General features: G+C 36.9%; 1 protein-coding gene across 1 annotated transcript in view; it reads left to right on the top strand.

The window, feature by feature from the left end:
* Positions 1 to 17,605, top strand: part of ADAMTS13 (ADAM metallopeptidase with thrombospondin type 1 motif 13) — a 1,149,238-nt gene that overhangs the window by 880,753 nt on the left and 250,880 nt on the right. The gene's annotated exons all lie outside the window — the stretch shown is intronic.

Below are 17,605 nucleotides of genomic sequence, written 5' to 3'. Positions count from 1 at the left end.
GCACTATAACCTCTTTATTTCTAGATGCGAACCCTTTAGTAATTAGATGGGCCACATAGAAGGATTTCCTAACTACTTTGGCAATATGATTGTCAAAGGAGAGATTACTATCTACCTGGGTCCCCAGATCTCTTATTACCTCTTCTGTATTAAGGATGCTGCCACCTATGTGGTAATTCGTGGGGGTTTTGTTTTTCCCAAATGGGATGACTATGCATTTTTTGGCATTTAGCTTGAGGTCATGACTTTGACACCAGGTGTCCATCTCAGTAAGGCCCTTTTGGAGGATGTCCTTGTCAGTCGGAGAGTCAATTATGGCTCCCAGTTTGCAGTCATCGGCAAACTTGGTTAGCCATAGTCCTCCTGTGTTTGCCTGTACTTCTGAGAAGTATATGCCGAACAGTAGGGATCTCAGGACCGAGCCTTGCGGGACACCACTTGTGACTGGTTTAGAATCGGACCTGGAGCCCGCTATTCTTACAGTGTGAGTTCTATCTCGTGACGTAGGGGTTTATGTTCAGGCTGGTGAGTTTTTCCTGTAATACCCGAGTGGGGAATGGTGTTGAAAACCTTGGCGAGGTCAAGGTAGGAACTTGGTTAGCCATAGTCCTACTGTGTTTGCCTGTACTTCTGAGAAGTATATGCCGAACAGTGAACAACCTTTCCCTCATCTATGGCCTTGGTGACTGTCTCGAAGAAGTCAACCAGGTTTAGTGGGCATGATCTGCCCTTAACAAAGCCGAACTGGGTCGGGTCAAGTGTTTGAAGGTTCCCAATGTTTTTGTTAATGAGTTCCATGATGATGTGCTCCATAGCCTTGGAGACCAGGCTAGTCAGGCTTATGGGGCGGTAGTTTCCAGGGTCAGTTGTGGCCCATCCTATGTGGAGTGGAATAACCGTTGCTATGTGCCATTCTATGGGCACATAGCCTGTGGAGAGGCTGAGGTTGAACAGCGTGTTTAGGTGGGGGGTTAGTTCGTTCTGTAGTTCGTGCAAGACACAGCCTGGGACACCATCTGGCCCCACTGATGCTGTGTTTTTGGCTTTTGAAAGGGCTATTTTCACTTGTGTTTACACAACTAAATCATTTACTGCTTGTTTCCACCCCTAACACAGTGACCTGTGCCCTCCATAGTAACTCGGAGGTCACTGTGTACAGTAACTCTGAGGTCACTGCAAAATAGGAGAAAACTCTATGATACTGTAACCTCAGAAATGTAACCAGGGCTTTAAAAATTCATTATGTTTCAAACAGTGCAAGTATGATACTTAGAAGATGGTCGAATCCCTCATTTATTAAATGTTGTAAGATTAGAATTTCAATAAAAAGAGTTAGCTAAATGTGTTAATTTGACATGAAGCTGATTATATTGCAGTTTTGTCATATTTTTCTAAGATTATGAAAATGGAATAGGAGAAAAATTGAATGATTAAAAATGATTAAAAAGGCATTCCACATAGGATGTTAGTGTGACCATGGAAGAAATAATGTATAATATATGGCTTTTGATTGGTTAAAGGAGACATTATGACAGCCCTTTTCTTAGCCATGTGAGGCAAATGGTTATGACATGGTGAAGGGGTATCACTATGCTTTGGTATTGTTAAAACCGTCCACTTGGGAAGTACAAAGTAAAACTTTAAAGATGTTTGAACACGTGGTTTATATAGATAACCAGGTAGTGAGTTTGAAGAATAAAACAGAGAAGATGAATTTGCATGTGAGTGGTGTGTTGGAAGGAAAAGAAGATTCAGACTGCCTGACTCCATCAAATCTAAGATGGTATTGTACACTGGCTTTGCAAAACAAACTTTAGACACTGTAAAGACATATAGGCTGACATTGTCTTTGGTGGAATATTTGGTAAACCATGGATTGTATTGGTTCGAGTTCATTTAATAGTTTTAGAAAGAACAGGATTTGGGGCAGTTATTGAGGTTGGGTAAGAAGTAAACAGTTGGAGGTCATCAGTTATTTTTTGATCATGATCTTCGGCTGGAGTGCCTTCTGTGTGGACTCTGCATGTCCTCTCTGTGTTCACGTGTGTTTCCTCTGGGTGCTCCGGTTCCTCCCACATGCAAAAGACATGCAGTAAGTGGGTTGGACAGTCTAAACTGGCCATAGGTGTGAGTCTGCATGTGAGTGTGTGGAGTGGAAAAACTACCATAGCAGGGTTAGCCACCCAGCAGTGTAAACCTTGGCTGTAGGTGATTGTCACTGTTGAAGTGACATCACAACCCCATGTGCAAAAAATGGGAAAAAGGGGTAAAGGGGGTTGTGGATGGATGAATCTTTGGCTACTAATGTTCAGAAATGCAACAATTTTTAGATGTGATAAAAAAATGTAAGAGGTAAAGTTTTAACTATAAAATTGCTTTTCTAGCTATGATGAAGTTATTTTTTGTTAGTGGTATGCAAATATTCATGAATGCAAGCCAATATAATAGTCTCCACAGTAGATGAAAATAGATGCTGGAGAATCTGAACAATCTATTGTGGTAAGGGGTGTGGGTCTCCTGTCTGAGGTAGTACTCAAAGATGAATGGGAAGAAAAGTAGCAAATAGATGATCCTGTTAGACTGATTCAGTGTTCATCAGTTAATTTTTCAGAAAAAGTTTGTGTGTCTCAATGATAAACATATACAAGGTTTTGGTTAATGCACCTATGCAGGCATTGTTAAGCCATCTAGAATCCTAATAAATATTTGTCATTGTTAGAATATAAATAAAAATGCTGGTTACTGCCACAGCACGCTTGCTTATAAACAGATAAATAAATAAATAAGTAATCCAAGCAATCCAGTCTTCTGAAACAGATAAATCAGTTTATTGCACAGATGAACCACGATCTGTTTCAGTATCGTGGTTCATCTGTGCAATAAACTGATTTATCTGTTTCAGAAGACTGGATTGCTTGGATTTTCTACATTTACTTATTTAAATATTTGTCATTGTTTTCAATGCCTACTAATGAATAAATACAACTATTAGAAGTTAGAGTAAGCCTGCAAAAGTATATTCCATTAAAGAAGTATTGCATATAAGTGAATGGATAAATCAGTAAGAATCTGGTGCAAGCTTGTATGTTTGCTACAATATGACAGTAAATGTTCAATAATGTTTATGCTGCTGGATTATTTATTTTTATAACATGCTGAAACAATTTCTAAGAATGCTCATGCAGCTAATAGTTATATAGGTTTTGAATCTTAAGTGTCAGATTTTAGAAGTTCATGTACAATATTGTTCATATTTAAAAGTTATTAGTAAAATTGATTGAAGAATCACACGTGTTTGTAATGACTTGTCAATCTTTTTTGGACCTTTTCGCACAATAGCTAGTTAGAGTTCTGCAAGTTTCAGTAGTGCAGCTACGTTGAAACTAAGATGTTAAGATAAATTTGAAACTTTAATGGGCAAGTTTCAAAATGGTGTAGTGAATAGGTAACCCTATTGGGAATAATGTTAAGTGTCGAGCTTATATGATTGGAACCCTCATGTAGCATGCTTGCAGCGTACTTCATGTATATTTGCTTGAAATAATTTAAATTGCCAAGATATAATCTTGGAGCATGCAAATAAAAAAACAATACGAGAGAGGGGGACGAAAGGTGCCATTTTGTAAGCTAAAGCACCAACTCATGATTAACCTCCATCATTTGAGGAAATGACTGACTCCTTCCCCTTGTATGGCATTAGACATTATTGTGCTTTTAGTTGTCGCTGTAGTAAAGGTGTTCAGTGCTCCAATTCGATAATCAAAAGAAGTATAGATGTGCGACTATTAAGACACTTTTGAAACTTTAAAGCTTTTTGTGCAGTACTGGTTTACCAAAATATTATCAATCATTTAAGATTTAAAGAAATGCCAGTTTACTGTTGTGTGTTGTGTTGTATATTGAGCAGAACAAAACAGATTTCCAGTGCTGGGCAGTTTATTTAGTCTACCAAGCTAGACCACTCACAACCCTTGCTATAAAAATAAAGACATTTTGTCATTAGTTTTTTCACCACTACTTTTAAGTTAGCATAACGTGTTCTGCTTTCTCCTAAATTTTTGAAATGAAAGGTTACATGTATAGGGAATTCATCTGTGGATTCTAGTTTTGTAAGGCTACTTTTTGAACATCTTCTCTGTACTGTTCTCTGGGAGAAGAAAGTCAGACAGTCTCTCTCCTTTACATGCTTGCACATGAAGAAACTTGATGAGATCCTCCTTTTTCTGCTACAGATAACCTTCATGTTAATTTTGTTGATTTTCAACTGTCCATTATTTATTTATTACATTTGTTTACCAGTATAGTCTGACTGAACAGAAAGCTACCCCTTTTCAGTGGAGGCCCAGGGAGAAAAGCTCAGGAAAAATTACATGACATAAACAAGATAATAAGCAGAGGTATATGAGCAATCAGCAAGTATATAAAAGTTAAACAGAGTATCATTCATTAATTGCAGAATCATGTAAAGAGCTTTGAAACACATTTGGAAATTAATTAGTCTGAGAGAACAGGAGGAACTTGAGAGTTAGTATTAAGAGCTAAGACAATGTTTTATGCTAGATAAAAGGAGGAAGAGGGAGAGGAGAGGCAGGAAATTAAGGATTAATAGCTGAGGATATAGTGCGTAGAAAGTATAGCAGGATGTCAGAGGCTGGACATTTATCATCCAGGAGTTATGCATGTACAGAGCTATGTATCTGTTAGGTATTCTCTTGTTTGTGCTTTTCAAGAGTTGGTGTTTACTTCATTTCTCAGAGTGAGAGGAAGGGAGTTCCAAATTTTGGAAAAGAAAGGAGTTCAAAGAATCAATAGCTGAGTTGTTATCTTTTGTAAGAGTTAATAACATTTCCTGGATCTCAGCTGTCTACTTGGGTTTTAAAAATAGAAAATATTTTCCAAACTAAGATGTTTGTCTAGATATTCAATGGGTTTGTGGGAAATGAATAGCTGGGTAAGTGTAATGCCTTAGAACTAACCAATGACATTTTTTAGGGCTAAACAGTGATATGTCCTATCATAATGCATGGCAGAAAATGTTGTTGCCTTACTATAGCACTGCTTCAACAGTCAGACATTTGTGGATTGTAGGTTTATCAAGATGGGAGCAGCACAAAGTAGTGCAATGATGAGAAGGGTTTGAGCAATACTTTTTCTGGTATTATCTTGTTTGACTCTGTAAAGTACATATAGCTTTTGGTAGGTGTGTTTTACTGCTTGTTTTATATTTTGATCAAATTTTAAGCTTCTATCAATAGTGACTGCTAGAAGCTTACAATGGCTTATTTTGTGTTGGTGTTGTTAGACAAATATAATTTGAAATTATTTTTGTAGTCATTTGAATGCTTGAGGTAAATTTGATCAGTCTGTTTCTTAGGGTTAAAGAGCACCTGTGTATCAGACAGCCAAGACTCAATGATGGACAAAGGCAAACATTTTTATCTATGTCTTTAGCAGAATACATTATTTTTTTTAAATGTTTTTATTAAATTTTCATAAAACATAATCACTACAAAAATTGTAATCAGAAATATATATTTAAAAGTAAGAAAAAAACTACCTAGTCTTATAAATACAGAAACGAAGAAAATAACTAATTACAAGAGTCTTCATCAGGCTTCTAGTCATTCCTGTTGTTGCATGTCTGTTCAATTCCAGAATTTTTTAAAATTTTTGCTTGTCAAGCAGTTCTTTCAATTTTGTCCGTACATTGAGGCAAGAGATAATTCTGCTCATTCTCGATCTGATTGTATTAATTTCTGGATGAGTTACTTCAGTTGCTTAAGTTATAAATTCTTTAAATGAGGGAGGAAATTAATTTTTCCAGTTTTGTGTGATCACTTTTCTGGAGATGGTCAATACAGTCCACAATATGTTATATTTCATTATTTTAACACAAGTGGAAATAGAGGTATTAAAAATAATTAATGATTTAGACAAAATAAATGTATCTCCAAACAATGCCTGAAAAAAGAATTAATATTATTCTAAAAAGGAATCAGGACAGTACAGTCAAAGAACATGTGTTGCCAATCTGCTTTATGTTTTTTTATGCATCTCCAACAAAGTTGCTTTTTCTTGTACATCAGTTTTATGACGGGTGAATAAGGCTCTATGTAAAGTCTTCCATGTAAACAAATGCCATCTAAGAGATGCAGTATGTTTAGATAATAATAGAAATAATGTTTGTCTTCTACATTTGATGGCCTATTATTGATTTGGGTAAAATAGCTCCAATATGTATCATTACATGTTTTAGTTTCCTTCCCTCTTTACCACTTTATACAATTTGGACAAGAGACCATGTCCCAAGGAATTTTATTGCAATAAAAATATGATACATTCAATCAATTTTGGGACATGATCCCTTAACATTGGTTACAGGCCGCGGTGGTGCAGTGGTTAGTGTTGTTGCCAAACAGCAAGAGGTTCTCCCGTTCGATTTTCGGCTGGAGCACCTTCTGTGTGGAGTCTGCATGTCCTTCCCGTGGTCAAGTGACGTTAAAGACATGCAGGTAGGTGCGAGCATGAATGGGCGTGCCTTTTTTGAAGGTTAGGCATCGGGCTGGAAACTCAGCACCATAAACATCCACTGCCAATCATGAGCAGACCGGAGTTCCGCTGTGGTGACCCCTAACCAGAAAAAGCCAAAAGTCAATCCCTTAACATTGGTTGCATTGACTTAATTTCCACTTCGATATATAGTCTACAAGATTGTATATCTCACCACATATCTTTATCCAAATCATATTTATTCCTAATGTAATCTACTGAGTACAGCATTTTCTCTATCATTAACTAAAACCATACAACAGATTCTTCTCTTTAAAGGCAACCATTGTTTCTAAATTTGAAGTAGGGATATTACTTTGAGTATATGTTTAAGGAAACATAAGGAATATCCATGCTTTATAAGCCAGATTTCTATATATAAATTTCTAAAAGTTTTTAATATAGTCAAAATGAAGTAAGAATCACTTGTTTAGTGACTTTTCCCTGTAATGTAATCCTTTAATAACCAAAATAAACTGTTATTTAATATAAGATAATTATTAGTATATCTATTACAGTTAGAATGCATAAAAAGGTTTCCTAAAAATTGTTTCCATCTAGTTGTGTTAGTGTTGTTGATCCAAAGACATATTGTTTTCATAACTGATGATAATGAATATAATTCTATGTCTGGTATTCCCCCTACTTCCCAGTCTCTTATATGATGATTTAACACAATTCTTGGTTTGTCAGGGAACCAAAGAAATTTCAAAATTAAAGTGTTAAATTCTTTAATACAAGCTTTCATAGGAGGTAATGTTAATGATTTAATAAAATATAGGATTTCTGGCAAGATAGTCATTTTGATGATAGAGAGTTTTTCTTCCACTGTAAAGATAATTTTATTCCATTTGTCCATTAGAGTCTTTATCTTATTTATACAATTAGTATAATTATAAAATACTATATCTTTAATATTATCCATTGTGGTTATTCCCAAGTAATTCATTTTCTTTTCTTTAACAATATATTTAAGGAGCTTATTTTGGATTTTATTCTTATTTATGTTTATTGGTAATATTTTTGTTTTGTTATCATTAAATGTTAAAGCAGATTTTCTTTGACATAGTTCCATTGTTAAAATGGTTGCAGATATAGATTTCTTATTATCACTCAATGTCAATAAGATGCCATATACAAACAATTGAACTTTAGAACTTGAATTCTTTGTTATTATAATACATTTTATATCTGTATTTGATCTATAAAATTAGCAAAAAGTTCCATAACTAGGGTTAAAAGCAGAGGTGAAAGATGACATCCTTGTTTAATTCCTTTTAATACTTATATAGAATCATATGTGAAAGTACCTATTTTGACATATGCAAAGCAATCTGTATGAGAAGATTAATAAGATGTACAAAGTTAAAAGAAAGTTTTCATTCTTCTAGAACTAGCAAAAGATATTTACAGTTGACAGAGTCAAAAGCACTATTTATATCATGACTCAGTAATGTTAAGTTCTCATATGTGTCATTTGCATAGTCAATTATTAGGTTCATAGGTATGACTAGGCTATAATGGCCCTGGAGCCTTTACAAGCCTAGCCCACAGAAGTGCTCTGGCATCGTGCCACCCTATGTCAGTTCCTAGTGCCTCTGTCAAGTAGATCCACTGGAGTGATCCCGGGGTGAACTTTCTATTTCCTGTTCACTCATCAAGATTTCTCTTGAAGAGGTCTATCGAGATGCTCTGCTTGACATGTATGGGAAGTCTATTCTAGAGCATGGTCAGTCTCTGGGTTATGAACCTGTCCCACCAGCATGTTCTGCTGATTGTGGTAATGAGGTTGAGGTCTCTGGAGCATGTGGTTTGGAGGGATTGGGATTTCTTTAGGTGCAGAATTTCTAACAGAGCTGGGTCAGACATGGCTTTGTAAGTCAAGCAAAGATCACCTCTTAGTAGACGATATGAGACAGAGAATAACTGGAGTTTTTGGGTTTGTCCATGTAGGACATGTGTTTAAGGCCTAGGATCCTCTTCATGAGGTACTTTTGTGGCCTTTCTAGCTGTTGCATGTGTCTAGTGAGGTACATGCCAAATGGGGCATTATACTCAATGATTGACCTAATGAGGGAAGAGTAAAGAGAAATGATGACCTCTTTCTTCCTGGATACAAAACCCTTGGTAATGAGATGTGCCACATAGAAGGACTTTCTGACCACAGTGGCAATGTGGTGGTCGAAGGAGAGGTTGCTGTCAACCTGTGTCCCCAGATCTCTTATAACACCTTCAGTGTTTAGTGGGCTCCCATCAATGTGGTAATTAGTGGAAACTGAGTTTTTCCCAAAGGGGATGATGACAGATTTTTAGGCATTAAGCTTAAGGCCATGGTTTTGACACCAGTCATTGGTCTCAGTGAGGCCTTTCTGTAGGATGTCTGCATCACTTGGGGAGTTAATAATGGCTCCCAGCTTGCAGTCATCTGCAGACTTGGTCAGCCAGAATCCCTCCATGTTGGCCTGGACTTCTGAGAAGTAGTTGCCAAACAGGAGAGGACCCAGGACTGATCCCTGTGGGACTCCACTCATGACTGGTCAGCAGTCTGACTTGGAGTCTTTTGCTTTCACACTGTGGGTTCTATATGTGAGCCAATTTACAACCCACCTAGTGATATAGGGGTTAATACATAGTTTGGTGAGTTTATCAATAATTCCTGAGTGGGGAATGTATCAAAGGCCTTGGCCAGATTGAGGTAGGCTGTATAAACTGTCTTGCCCTCATCCACAGCTCTGGTGACTGACTCAAAGAAGTCAACCAGGTTGCAAGCATTGTAATTATTATTTTAATAGTACCATAGGTGTTTCTGTTTAAAATAAAACCCAGTTTGATCTTTATCAATCATAGAAGATAGAATGTGTTTTAGTCTAGTAACATGAATTGCCATGAATAGTTTATAATCTACATTTAGAAGTGAAATGGTCCTGTATGAAGAGCATTGTGTAGGATCTTTGTCATTTTTTAAAAGTTGAGAGTTAAGGGTATATTTCCAGGAAGGAGGAACTTTAGTTAAGTCCATAACTTTAGAAAAAAAAACTTATGTAATATGTGTAGGGCTTCTTTAGGTAACAGCTTGTAAAGTTCAGATATAATTCCATCATTACATGGTGCTTTATTAGACTTCAGTTTATAAATTTGGGTTTGAAGTTCAGACATAAAAATTGGTTTGTCAATTAATTACATTTGGTCATTTGATAGTCTAGTTTTTATATATTTTCTAATAAATGTTTTGATTGTTTCCTCTGGATCTATTAGTATATTATTTTGATTATTTTCATTGTAATAAGCTTCAGATTCCTTTAGACTATATTCTATTTCTGTTACTTTTCTTTTCTATGTTAATAGGTTTCTTTTATGTGATTGGATTTACTGAGTAATTTTGTTTTGGTGGCTAGATTGCACATAGACTTTGGGTTGATAGAAAAGTTAATTATCTTAAACTTCTCAAGATTGATTTTGGTTTTATTATTTAAAATTTCCAAGTATTTGTCATTTAGCTTATTGATCTCTTCTGTGTTATTATTTTTATTCTTCTGGTTTTCTAACTTCAACTTATCAAGTTTTCCTTGTATTTCATGTAATTAATTTTTTATTTGATAGTCAATTAGTGATTCTATCAAACAGATATGATTTTAGAGCATCCTATATATAGATTTCTGAAGTATCCACTGTATTGTTAATTTCTTTAAAGAAGAATATTTCTTTAAGAAAATGGTCTTTAAATGCTTGTTAACCTGTTATACATGCTGGTATTCTTCTTATTTTAACATTATTATTATTAGAGTTCAAAGACAATTCAAAAGTGATTGCATTATGATCTGAAAATGGGCAAGTTACAGACTTAACTTTACCCAGCTTGTCTACTAGTTCATTAGAGATATAAACTCTGTCTATTCTGGATTATGTTCCATGCCTATGAGAATAATGTATAAAGATTAATTGGCTCTGAAAATTCTGTTATATCTCTAAGATGAAATAATTCAGTAAATTTCATTTTTGCAGATGGATGCATTTTCCTTTTACTATTTTATTAGAATCACTTGGTGATAATATACAGTTAAAGTCTCCTGCCAAAATGATACTCCTTTTTGCATATTGAATTACTTGTTCTAAATGCTGATCAACTGTCTTGACTACTACACCTAGAATCCAGTACACCTTAACAAGAGTTAATATCTTCTTATTGTATTTTATAGTAGCAGTGCAAAGCATACCTTTATCATCTTGATATGTTCCCATAACTTCAGGGATAAGTAAAGAATTATTCCATAAAATAGCTACTCCCCTTTTTTCTGATTATGTTGTGAACTAGATAGTATAATGTAACTCTTAGTGTTAAGTATGTTTATATCTTTTGCTAATAAGTGTGCTTCCTGTAGAATGATAACTTAATAGTTAAACAGCTTCAGATATCTATTTTGGTTACCTCTCTTGCTTCAACTGTTTAACCCATTAACATTTATAGAAATACAGTTAATAAATGACATTTGTCCTATTAATCAGAAACATATACTCATTTCTTATAGACAATGATGGTCTGTTTATAAAGAACTGCTTAAAAATGCTCATACAAATAGTAAATTCTGAGAGTAGATCTAGGAAGAAAATCATTATATTTGTGAACACTCGTAAAAAGGGAATAAGTAAGATTGTCATAAAACAGTTACTTCTAAAACCCCTCCTACCTTTCATGGAGTCTGACACTCCATGCTTGAATACTCTAACCATCCAAGCAAACCATATTCTGACATCCAATATTCTGACAAAGAGTGAGAAGAAAGATACCCCCCAAACAACTCTACCACAAATATATATAACTCTAATAACAAATAGCTAAAGGTATAGCTGTATCCTATAAGTCTTTATTAATATAAATAAGTAGAACGGTTGTTTCATTTTTAGACCTATTTGCTAAGAAAAAAACATTTTCTAACTGTATATATCAAATAAATTATTAAAGAACAACACAGACTATGATTTACTATTACAAACATAAATGCCCAGTATTTTTATTTCTTTGGAACCTTTGCTTTTTTATCAATATGCTCTATACTTATATATTTTGACATAAAAATAAAACTTTAAATATTATATTTGTATTCATTTGCATCAAATAATACCTTTGGACAATATACACTTTTTTCTGTTTCAATTATAAGCTTTGATGCTTCATGTAACATGATATTAACTTTGCTTCTGCTATGCTAGCTTGTATAGCTATGTACTGCTAGAGTCAAATTTGATCTAATACATATTCAGAAGGTTCCACCATTTATTTAAATTATCTTTCCAAAGCTGCCTGTCAAACCAGATCTCCAAGCTTGAACACTTCTAGTTTGTCAGTTTGGTTGCGAATTTCAAGCTATCTCAGGCCTTTTTCTTCAAAAGCTTCAAATAATCTAGAGAAAGAAGAAAGCATGAGCCTGAGAGAAAGGATCTTCATTTCTAAACCACACTGAAGCTCTTTGCATAAGTACAGCCATCAAATAACAATAATTTTCATTACATACAACACAAAGCTTGATCTTTTACTCAAGTATAGAGTTTTAAGGTTGTTTAATACACTAAAACCTCATTTTAACTAAACAACCATAAAATACACTTCTTTAACAACTATATTCATCCCCCCACCACCACCTCACATTTCATTGTGTCTAGCAAAAACAGTATTTTATAATCTAAGACTGTATATTGGCTTTCCAGTCAGCCATAGAATGCAGTCATTAGTTTTAACAAAGCTCCCTTTTGAATATTACTTTAGCAAGTGTTTACTTAGGATAATTTCTATTCATTTTATATTAAAGTGATGGTGATGGTATTGTGTATAATACACTGTTTAAGTAACAGCTAGAAATTAACACTGTTGTTACTTTTCCCAAAAACATCAAGAAAAATAAGATAGTACTAAGGACATATGCTATGTTCAAGCCTGTAACAGCAACTATATAAGATAAACAAACGTGAGTTCAACTATGTGTCATGTTGCAGTCTTTTCTATTTCATAAATAAAATATGCAGTAACGTTTAAGCATGCAATTTCATACAGTAACCTGCAACTTATATATTAATATAAACACTGAATGTTTTTGTTAAAAAATGTATAACTTTTTGTTCCAACTCATAAAAAGATATTGTCAATTAATCCTAAAATAAATAAATATAATGCAGAAAAAAAGAGTTAAATTACCTTTTATATGCAGTCTACTTGCTTGTAGTCATCTTTCTATTTATGCTGTAACCGAGTATGTTATTCTCTCTTGCTGTATTATTAAAGGTTTATATAAAACTAAAATTGTGCTTGTTTACAAAAAGGAAAAAACAAACATGATTTAACATCATGTTACTTTATTTATAAATAAGGACTGAAGAAAGGAATGGGAAAAAGGAAAAGTTCTTCATTGACCCCTTATTTTTTTCTTTTTCTCATGTATCTTGCTTCCATTTGAATCTATAGGCCTCTTTAAGGATATATTACTCCAATCCACTTTCCCTGTTTGTTCAAGAATTTTATTTGTTTGTAGAAATGGCAAAGAAGGGTCAGGATCTTCAAAGAGTTTAACCCCATTTGTAAGGAAAATCTTTAGTCTTGCCAGGAACAATAAATGTACTTTTATTTGCTTCTTTTTAAGTTTTCTAATAAGTGGAAATAATTGTTTTCTTTTTGCCATCACTGTTGTTGAGTAGTCATTGTTAAAACTTACAATACTCCCATCATATTTGAGTGGTGACTTAGCCCATGTAGTTTTAAGTGCCAGTTCTTTGTCTTGAAATGAAATAAGCTTCACCATTGTAGATTTCAGAGAAGAACCAGGTATTGCAGCAGGTTTACCTAGGGACTGGTGTGCTCTCTATACCAAAAGAGAGAACTTCAGGGAGATCTAAAGTCTTAGGAAGCCAGGCAGTTAAAAAATAAATCATATTGTCACCTTCAGTATGTTCAGTAAGTCCAAATATATGAATATTATAGGTTCATAGGTTCATAGGTTCATAGGTTGGTACTAGGCTATCGGCCCTAGGGCCTATACAAGCCTAGCCATAACAGTTCCCTGGATATTTCTTCCCACAGTATTTACTTCCCTGGACCCCTGTCTAGCAGGGTGACTGACATGATCCCTGGGGTGAATTTCCTATCTCCCATCCAATCATCAAGGTTCCTTTTTAAGAGGGCCAAGGAGGCGCTCTGCTTGATATGTATGGGCAGTCTATTTCAGAATATGGGGAGTCTCTGGGTCAGGAACCTATCCCTCCAGCATGTTTTGTTCATTGTGATGACAAGGTTTAGATCCCTGGAGTGTGTGGCTCTGAGGGATTGTGATTTCTTTAAATGGAGCATGTCCAAGAGCTCAGGGTTTGACATGGCCTTGTATGTTAAGCAGAGATTGCCTCTGAGTAGACGATATGCCACAGAGTATAGCTGGAGTTTTTTTAGATGGTCAGCATATGGCATCTGCTTTAGGCCTGTGATTCTTTTAGTGAGGTATTTCTGCAGCCTTTCCAGCTGTTGCAGATGTCTTGTGAGGTACATACCAAACGGGGAGTTATACTCTATAATTGGTCTAATGAGGGATGAGTACAGTGAGACAATGACCTCCTTTTTCTGGATGAAAAGCCCTTAGTGATGAGGTGTGCTACATAGAAGGATTTCCTGACCATTGTGGCGATGTGGTTATCGAAGGTGAGACCACTGTCTACCTGTGTCCCTAAGTCTCTCATCACACTTTCGATGTTTAGTGTACTGCCACTTATGTGGTAATTCATGTCTACATGTTTTTTTTCCAAAGGGGATAATATACATTTCTTGGCATTAAGCTTGAGCCCATGGCTGTGGCACCAGGCATCTGTTTCTGTAAGGCTCTTTTGTAGAATATCCACATCATTTGGGGATTCAATAATGGCTCCCAGTTTGCAGTCATCTGCAAACTTTGTTAGCCAGAGTCATTTAGTGTTGGCCTGTACTTCAGAGAAGTAGATGCCAAGCAAGAGTGGTCCCAGGACTGAACCCTGAGGTACTCCACTTATCACTTGTCTGGAGCTGGATTTGGAGTTGGCTACTTTTACAATCTGTGTTCTGTCAGTAAGCCAGTTGTCAACCCATCGAGTGACGTAGGGATTTATGCCCAGCTTAGTAAGTTTATCTATGATTCCAGAGTGGGGGATGGTGTCGAAGGCCTTGGCGAGGTCCAGATAGGCTGTGTGAACCACCTTACCCTCGTCCACAGCTCTGGAGACTGATTAAAAGAAGTCAATCAGGTTCAGGAGACAAGATCGGCCCTTCATGAACCCAAACTGGGTGGGGTCCAGTGTTTGAAAGTTGCCAATGTCTTTGTTTATAAGTTCCATGATAATGCGTTCCATGCCCTTGCAGTTCAGGCTTGTCAGACTGATGGGATGGTATTTCCCAGGATCCAAGGTGGATCCCCCCTTCTGGAGTGCGATAACTGTAGCTATGTGCCACTCAGTGGGCACGAAACCTGAGGTGAGGTTATGATTAAATATGACACTTAGGTGAGGTGCCAGTTCATTTTGTAGTTCATGTAGTACACAGCCTGGGATGTCATCTGGTCCCATGAATGCTGTATTCTTAGCTTTGGAGAGTGCAGTTTCTACCTGTGTGGCCGTGATTACCAGAATTTGTCAATCTTTTGGTATTGAGATGGGCCCTTTAGGGGTTGGGGAGGTGAAGTTGGCACTAAATTGATCTGCCAGGATATTGGCAATATCCTTGGGATCAGCATATTTAATGCCATTCTGTTGTAGTTCAGAGCAGATCTGAGCATTGCCATTTAGATTCTTGACATAATTATAGAATGCCTTGTAGTTGTCCTTGGAATCTTTGACAATTTTTTTTTCATAACTAGCTTTTGAGGATATTATGAGGCATCTCAGCTTCTTACTGAGGCTGGTGAGGGAGTTTTTTGCATCCTGGGATTTTCCTCTTTTCTGCAACAGTTTCTTCCTTCTGTTGTATAGTTTGTTTATAGCAGGGGACCACCAAATTGACTCTTTTTTTTGGAGGAGAGCATCTTGGTTCTATTTGGGATGGCACGATTCATGCACAAGTGGATGTGCTCGTACAGTGTCTTGGTGCAGGATTCAGCAGTCTAACTTTCAGATCCCGTCTGCATGGGTGTCATGAAGTTTGTCACTTTTGACTTCAGTAGCATGAAGTTGGCTTTGGAGATATTTTTTACAGAGGTTTCCTGACTGGGGGGTGGGGGTGGGATGGTGGATGTCAAGGGTGATTTGCTTATAGTCAGACCTGACCAATGAGGGGGTGACTACTGGTGTGGAGCATCTATCTCCCACGTCAGTAATAACCAGGTCTAGGATATTGGAGCTCCTGGTGGGACAATGGATTAGTTGATCCAGGACATTGGAATTTATGAATTCCAAGAACCGTTGGGAAAAGGTGTTGATACCCCAGTAGTTTTCCCAGTTAATGGCAGGGTAGTTGAAATCACCCAGTATTAGGGTGTTTGGTTGTATCTTAATATTTTCCAGTATGTTTAGAAAGGTGTAGTGAGAATCTTGGGGCATGGTGGGGGATCTGTAGCTACAATTTGGATTGCAGTCTTACCTAGTGTTAGTTGCACCTAGAGAATTTCAGATGCATTGTGTTGGGCAACTAGCCTAGAGGTGTGAATATCCTTGGTGAATATGGACATTCCTCCCCCTTTAGTGTTTTGGTCTTGGTTTTGTGGCCGAAAAGTGTGGTAAGAATTGTAGCCTGGTATTGCAGGGGTGCTCTCTGGAGCATTGAACCAGGTCTCAGTTACTGCACAGATATCGATGTTCTCCATTTTTAGGGGTGCCTCGAGAGAGAGTGCATTTTGAGGTTTAGACTTCTAGCATTGAGTAGCATTACCTTCAGATTTTGCATGCTTGTATCTGTTACGGTGGTGGGTTTGTCCTTTGAACCTTGCTTAAAAAAGGCACTATAGAGGTGGCAAGAGTTTTAGCCAGTAACCTGAATCCCAGGAGTGACAGGTGCAGACTATCTCTGGCAAAGCATCTTGGTTTTTCGATCATGTCTTACCAGGCAGACAGATACTGGATCCCCTTTGAATGACACCAGAAGCTTAGTCAATTGTTGAAGTCAATCATTTTGTCCTTATACTGTGGTATCATTCTGGGTGAAGGTAGGATGCTACTCAGGGCTAGGGTCATACCTGCCTGGACCACATGATCTGAGAGCGCTTCCATGTCTCTTTTCATGTAGTCCAGGGAGGTATGTCTCAAGTCATTCACTCCAACATGGACAATGACAGAGTCGTATTTGTACTTGTTGTGGAGTGACTTGAGTGCATGCATTATGTGGCAGATCCTGGCACCCAACAGGCAGCTGACTGTAATTTTCTCCTTGCTCAGCCAGGTGAGTGGGTAAAAGTGTGCTTGACTATAAAGTCACCTATGACTAAAGTGGTGGGTACACTGTCTTGCCTTAGGGGCTGTTGTTGGGTAGCACACTGGTGTTGTGAGCTATGTGTCACTTTGGTTGTGTCTGGTGTTTGTTTGCATTTCAGCTTCGGAGGTCCTTGTTGCTTGGGCAGGTTAATGTTAAGGGCCACCACATATGTGAGTTTAGTGTTGCTATGTTTGGGTGTTGATGGTGTGGGTTTTGAAGGACTATGAGTTGCTTGAGGTGTAGTGCAGGTGTTAACCTTCTCCTCTTGACTGTCTAGCACAATCTTGGCCGGAGAGAACTTTGCTTCCAGTTTGGCTATGTAAGTGCATCTCTCGCAGGTTGTAGTGTTGGGTGGTAGGAGGAGGGGGTTGTCTGTGTACATGAGGCAGTTGCTGCATTGCCCCAGTATGCCCAGATTCACCAAGTGGACAGGAGAAATCACCGGAAGCTGACCCTTGCCTGTTTAGGTGCTTTTTTTTGTAAAGTACAAGAGCTGTTTTCCCTTACCTTTGCAAGGTACTTGGCAATTATAGGCTGTTAAGTGCCTACAATTAATTTCTCCTTATTGACAAGGAGAGTTGAGTACTTGTATCAGTTTCAGGCTTCCTTGTGCTTTCCAGCAGGTTCTAGAGCAAGTGCTAGTCACAAGGG

This window comes from Protopterus annectens, chromosome 16.part0 (assembly GCF_019279795.1).
Source record: "Protopterus annectens isolate FY-2018-M chromosome 16.part0, PAN1.0, whole genome shotgun sequence".
In the NCBI taxonomy this organism is placed as follows: Eukaryota; Metazoa; Chordata; order Ceratodontiformes; family Protopteridae; genus Protopterus; species Protopterus annectens.
The sequence above is the reverse complement of the archived record's forward strand: the minus strand, read 5'-3'. Positions and strand labels throughout refer to the sequence as shown.